We start from the raw sequence: 7,516 nt of genomic DNA, 5'->3' as shown, positions 1-7,516 counted from the left end.
TCCCCATTTTCCAGATGATGAAACAGAGGCACAGAGAGGTCAAGTAATTTGCTCCAAGTCACACAGCTAATAAGTGGTTGAGCCAGGACAGAACCCAAGCAGTATGGCTCCAGAGCCTGTATGCCTGACCACTCTGCCATACTCCATATTTTCAGTGAAGTGCTTAGCACAACTCCTTGCACACTGTAAGCACCCAGTCAATGTTAGCTGCCAGTATTATGATCGTATTTTTAAGTTTTACTGAGGTATATTTTACATACTAGGGCTATATTTTGACTATTAGAAAAGTCTTTCTCACACTGAGCTGAAACCCCCCTTAGATCAGGCCCCTTCTCTGTGGGTTCCTATTGTACACCCAGAACCTCCTTAGAGCCTGTCTTTCTATTGCCCGGTTATACCCTCTTAAGAGATTTGAAGTCACAAGTCAGACCGGTTATGGTGGGACTTGGTCTGGCTTCCTTCCTGTCTGTGGTGACTCAGCCATTGGCCAAAAAGGATTGACAAGCCTCTGACAAGTCCCAGCACCTCTGCAGGTCCAGGGCTGCTGCCTCCCACCCCACAGCATAACAACTAGATAAATAAACTACAAAATGTACAGGGGCCAATGGAAAGAAAATAAAATGGAGGGCCCTTTGTTCAAAACTTATTAAGAATTTCAAGACAGTGATAGCAGAGCATTAAACTAAGCGTGGGGCCGGGTGCAAATGCACAGGTGGCACATCCATGAAGCCGGCCTGGAGTAGCACCCTACATCTTCAGCTCTTCACCACCCCACCCCACCTCACCCCACACTCAGCCCATCCTGCCACATGTGCATGTGGAGGCAGAGCCTGGGACGCTCCTAGCACACCCAAGAAACACAGGAAGCATTTGGCATCAACAGAGCTAAAGCCCATTTGGGCTCTGGCAGCTATCAAATAAGTCTACCTTGAACCCACTGACGGTAAGATTCAGTCTTCCCCTGTCCCTCCCTGGCTCCCTTTGTCAGAGACAGGCCCCTGGATTTAGTGGATGGTGGTACAAACACCAGACTAGGAACTGGGAACTTACCTCTAGGCTGGAGGCATTTCATGCCTCTCTGGTGTCAGTTTCCTTAACTATTAAATGAAATGGTTGAATTCAGCATCAAATGAAATGTTCCTTCACTGAGCAGTGACCAGGCAAGTTCACATTAGAATAATCATATCATTAAACTGACTATTATTTACCAGACACTATTACGTTACCAGACATATTAACCACAGTACACTCCTGCATTTAATCCCCATGACAATCCTATCAGGTGTTTTCCAGAACTCTAAATTTTAAACTTGACAGGGGTAGTGATTTTTGTCTGCTTTTTTCACTGATGTATCCCCAGCTACTGGAATAATGCCTGGCACACAATAGGTGCTCAAAAGCTATTTGTGGAACAAACGAATGAGGAAACAAGCTCAGAGAGGCAGCCAGGTGACTTAGGCAAGGTCTTATCATTAGGAAACGCCAGAGCTGGGATTCAAATCCTGCCTGATTCCAAAATCTATGCTTATTCACCTGCCGTGTGGGTGTGATCCTCATTTCTGATGAGGAAATAGGATCAAGTGAATGGGGATGCTCTCTAGGATCTCTGCTGGCTCTCAAATCCTGCGTTTCTAAGCACATGGGCCCCACTCTGCTGGAGTAACATTCATTTTGAAAGCTGATGTCATTTGTCTCCTTTGCCCAGGAGTCTTCTGCGGTCTTGAGAGGGCTCAAATCCTGCTCTGCTACATACTCACTGTGACCTTGGGCAAGTTCTCAGTATCTCTGAGCCCCAATTTCTTCATCTATAAAATGGTTTTCATACTTCTTAGACCTCCCTCCAAGGATGTCTCCTCTTTCAGAAGGTTCCCTGCACACAGTGGACACTTAATAAATGCAGCTGTTATCACCCCACCCCAGGGAATCTTCAAGGTCAAAGCTTGCTGCCACTGATGTCCAGAGTCCACTGGGGCCTCCTGGAACCTGATCGGAGGCCTCCCGCTTGGGGAGAGCAGGGTCAGTTGCTATTCTTGGAAGTGATGGAACCCAGCTGGGTTTCTCAAGTTCCCTGAGGGAGCCCTGGCCCAGGCAGCTCAGCTGGTCATGTGAGCAGTGAGCTCTGACCTCAGCATGTTCTCCTGGGCCCTCCACGTGGCTGGAGGTTCTCCAGGCTGGAGAGAACCCTGGGGCACAGAGTGTGCTGCAGGGACACCACGTCCTCCTGAAGCTGACCTCAGCCTTTTAACTATGTTCACTAGCATCTACTCAGCACCCAAAAGGGCCCTGGGTGCTGATTGGGGAATCTCCCTGAGACTGCAAAGAATTTTCAACATCTGAATGTTGGGCAGCCTTCGATAGAGGAAAGAAGGGTTAGGATAAAGGCAGGGCTAAATTTTAATCCCAGCTGCACTCCTTGCTGGGTCTTGTGTGGCTCTTTGCAAGCCACTCTACCTGGGCTTCGGTTTGTCTGAAAAATGGCGAGAATAAAAGCTTCCTAAATAATGTTACTGTTAATAGCAGGATCTACGTATCTTTTTGAATTAATTCTTATTTTGTGGTTGGCTTTATTCCTCTGATACCTCCGTAAGTTTAAAAAGCTAAAGCTCTAAATGTTACTTTAGAAACAATGAACAGTACATATATGTAACTTTAAAAATATATGTGCAGTTAAAAAAAAATGAGCTATCAAGCCATGAAAGACATGAAAGAAACTTAAAAGACATATTACTAAATGAAAGAAGCCAGTCTGAAAAGGGTACAAACTGTACAATTCCAACTAAATGACATTCTGGAAAAGGCACAGCTACAGAAACAATAAAAAGATCATGGTTTCCAGGGATTTGGAGAGAGAGAGGGAGGGAGGGAGGAATGAACAGATGGAGCACAAGGGGTTTTTAAGGCAATGAAATTACTCTGTATGATACTATAGTGGTGGCTACATGTCATTATGCATTTGTCAAAACCCACAGAATGTGCAACGTCAAGAGTGGACCCTAATATAAACTATGGACTTTGGTTGATAATAATGTGTCCATGTTGGTTCATCGATTGTACCAAATATGCCACACTGATGAGGGATGTTGAGGGCAGTATATATGTGTGGGCGGGGAGGGCTATGTGTGAACTCTGTATCTTCCACTCAGTTCTGCTGTGAACCTGAAACTGCTCTTAAAAAAAATAAAGTCTATTAATACATACATACATACACACACACACACACACACACACACACACATACATACACTTAGAACTGTGGTGAAAAAAAAGCTTCCAGAGATACAGGGTTGTTGAGAGGATAAGAGCATCTGGAACATAGTAGATGCTCAATAAGAGACCACTGTTTAGACTGTGAGCTCCTAAACGACAGGGAACCTGTCAGATTCAGCTGTGTCTCCAGCACCCAACCTGGAGCCTAGCCAAGAGGAGAGGAGACTCTCAGTGTTGGTCGAATGAATAATACAGAGGAGCTGAATGGAAATGCCTCATGGGGCACACTCCCACCCCGACCTCCCAATCCTCACACAGCATCAGTCATCGCCGCCTCAGCCCTAACAGGTGAGCATCTACCCTCGGCTTGCACATTTCTGTGACAGAAGTTCACCTCCTCCCACGTCTTCCTATTCTGTCAGGTAAAAAGTTCTTCCTTCTACTCAGACCTCTGTGAACTGAAGCCTGCCTCCTCGCAGCTTCCATCCACTGGGCCTAGCTTTGTTCTCTAGCGCTGTACGGAACAAGCCTCGTTCCACTTCCAGGAGAGAGTTCCTCAGCGACTTACTGCACAGTTAGGAAGTGCCAGGCACTGAGCTAAGCACCTTACTTCATCTCATTTAACCCTTTAACCACATATTAGCCCTGAAAAGTAAACAGTACCCCTACTTCAGAGATAAGGAAAATGGGGCTCATAGAGGTAACATAACACATTTGCATGTGGTAGATAAATCATTCAAATCCAGATTTTTCTCCAAAACACTACTTTTTCTTTGGGGAGGGTGGGGGGAGGTGGATAATTAGATTTATTTATTTATTTTTGGAGGTGGTACTGGGGACTGAACCCAGGACCTTGTGTGTGCTGCACATGCGCTCTACCATTTGAACCATACCCTCCCCCCATCAAAACACTACCTTTTCAATGCTCAGTGGCTCCACTGGAACATAGGATTTACACCGAGTCCCTTCCCTTCCCTTTCCTTCAATAAATTTATTTAGTACTTTACCTATAAGGTCCTGAGCTAGGCCCTGGGAACAAAGGTGAGTCGGACCTAATCCACGTGCTTGACACACTTATAGTCCGCCCCAAACCACATGAAAAGAACTAGGGTGAGAAGCACAAGGACTATCAGAGCGCCGCAGACCTTGGGGGTCCAGGAGGACTTTCTGGAGGATGTGACATCTGGGCTGAGTGTTGAAGGACCAGAAGGAGCCGCACAGGCTTGTGCCAAGCAGAGCAAGAAAGCAGGACATTTTGGTGGGAATACGGTGCAGACGGCTGAGGCTATGGAGCCCAGCCTGAGAGGTCCTGATGCCAAGGCGCTCAGACTATGTACCACCTGAGTGGGTCACCCACTCCACTGCGTGTAAGAATCTTCTGGAATCTGCTTATTTAAAATTCTGATTTTCTTTTAGTACATCTAGGTGGACCCAAGAATCTCTACTTTAAGTAGGTGCCCCACTGAGGAGTAGGAGGTCACCACTGCTGTAAAGGACAGGAAATCTCTGAAGGATTTACAAGTGGACAGAATTCTTGGTCCCTGCCTTTGGAACCTCATACATTAATCAGTGAGACAAACAGGAAAACAAGTAATTATAATGATGAGCAAAGAACATTAACTCTCAGAATTTTAAAAAAGGTATTCTTAGCATTCCAGGCAAAAAAAAAAAAAGTGACATACTTGGACTTGTGATTCTTTAGCCATGAGGATATTAATATTGGTTTGTTGGCTTTAAGTTACTGAGCATGTACTTGAGGGTGCCAAGGTGGCCCTGCGCTGGGTCCTTTTCCTTCACTGTTTCAAAAATCTTTTTTAAAAAGACATCTTCCTGAATAGAATCTAGGAACCGATCCATCATGTGTCAGTCTGGGCGCTTTTCTTGACAAGCAGTTTCAAAACCATTATAGCCCTGCACCTTACAGCGGTTCCTGGATGTGGGCCTGATTTGTCCCGGGGTGATCGGGAGGCTACAGTGCCACTCCGCCATTCATCTCAGCAAGCTGCCACTGATGGCCTATCATGTGCCCAGGCTCAAGTCCCTGCTCTCCAGGGACTCAGAATCTTGTGGGAAGTGGAGACCATAAACACACAAGTAACAGTGTGATCAGCACTGTCACGGGTGGAAATTCGAGGCACTAGTGGGCAGAGAAAGCCTCTATCTAGGCCAGGGTTTGAAGGGAATGCTCCCAGAACCTTAAAAGATGAAGGACATTCCAGACAGAGGAGCCAGCAAGACAAAAAGCACGGCAGTAAAAAACAGCCTGGGTGTTTCTGTTGTTACTTTTGCAACAAAAGTCTGTTAGGAACAAGGTGGGGCTAAATACAGAGGGACTGTATCACGGGGGTGGGGAGACTTGTATGTTGGGGAAAGAATTTTGGCCTTTCCCCTTTAGACAGTGGGGAGGCCTGATTTATAAACTGTAATACCATCACCATTCCTCAGGCCTGAGGAGGGGCACCAGCTGGGAATAGTTTCCACTCTGGGCCCCCAGCAGGTGCAGGTCTTCTCAGTGACTCTCTCTCCACTGGGGCAGCAGAGAGGGGACGGGGCAGGAGGCAGGCCCCCACCCAAGCCTCCTGCAGCTGTTTTATGCCCTGGATACCCCTAGAGAGCTGAGGCCCATCATATCCCTGGATATTAAAAGAATGGCAGCAAAGAAAGCTTGTTTTAAAAGATAGACTCCCTCACAGCTAACACTGCCATGTGAAGAGAAAACAATTATCTAATTGTAAAATCTGATCCCATAAAGTCTTTTTTAAGAAATTTATCATTCTATCATAAGAGCTGCTATTTAACCCTCCTAACAACCTAGAAGAAGGCATTGTTATCTCCATGTGAGAAGTGACAAAATTAAGACCCAGGTCAAGTAACTTGCCCAAGGTCACACAGCCAATAAAAGGTAAAAATCCAGATCCGAACCCAGGTTAAGACCTTTACATCTAAGAACGGGAAGGAGTCTGGTGCACCTCCGCCCTAGTCCTAATGTACAATTCAAAATAAGAGAGATCTAAACTGCAAAATGAATGTCAGGGAGCCAAAGAAGTCTTGCGGTTTTTTTCCCCAATATGATTACTTGATACTTCTAAAAAACATAAAATTATGTTTCAAATTTATATTGTCTCCTTCTTTAAGACTCATGCTTAGTAATTCACGGACTAAGCCAGAGCTGCCCGCGTCTGTAGGGTCTGAATGCTAGGCATCTTCCCTCTGCCATGCTGCCCCTCACAAAAGTTTTCAAGCAATTCATAAAACCTTGACAAATTAAAATATTTCTAAATTAAAATTAATTGTTTCTAAATTAAAGTGTTTTTAAAAGTATTTCTAAATTTAAAAAATTTTAGCAAACTGCTCAAAAAAGTTTTTGTCCCCATCTCAACTTTATAGGCTCCAAAATCAGTATGAATCAACCCCATGCTTGACTCCACCCTCCTCTCACTCCGACATGGCTCTTTAATCCATTTTCCACACTATGGTGATCTAATTTCCCAACGTGATCATTTCACTCTCCCGCTTAAAACTTGTCAGTGACTCTGCATGACCCACAACATAAACTCCAAATCTCTAGATCCGTCCTTCCACTCCCTCTCTGGGACTCTTGCTTCCCTTTCTTTCTCACACCACTGAGCACTGCACTGTGAGATTTTAGTGAGAACACTGAGAACACAAACCACCAGTCAATTATGAGACTTCTTCCCCATTAGACCATCAGCCTAAGCTGGGAATGGAGGAAAAACGTTGGAAACAGTTGCTAATGATGACTCAAACGCCTGCTGCCCAGAAGACAGTAATGATATTGCTTGCTGTGACCAGAGTGTGAAAATTCATTTTCAAAACTTGCCTCAAAGGTTGCATAAAAGTGAGAAACTCAACCAAGCTGGCTCTTGTCAACCTATTCCCTCTCACAGCAGCCTGGGTATGAAATGACCTTGGAACCTGCTGGACTGTATAGTGTTATTCTCTGCACTTTAATAACCTTTGTGAAATGTAACATTTGGACTCTGTTAATGCTCACTCCATTGTTCCCAGCCCCATCTCAGTATGGGATGAAGGCTAGCACCACAGGTCTCAGGCAGAAATTGGTCCATAAAAAAACCACCCAGCACATCTGCCACCAAAAATCAACTTAACCTAATTCTTCAAAATTACAAAACCCATTGTTCAACTGAAAAGATGTGATTCTTAAAAAATAGTGGAACAACACTATTGGGACAAAGAATGCTGGTAGGTGGTAAAGGATAGTGAGGGGTAACTTCTGCTATGTTCCAAATTGCATTTCATGAGAACGTATTACCTTTATAATCAAAAA

Source organism: Vicugna pacos, chromosome 13 (assembly GCF_048564905.1).
Source record: "Vicugna pacos chromosome 13, VicPac4, whole genome shotgun sequence".
Lineage (NCBI taxonomy): Eukaryota > Metazoa > Chordata > Mammalia > Artiodactyla > Camelidae > Vicugna > Vicugna pacos.
This window is presented reverse-complemented; position numbering follows the sequence as displayed.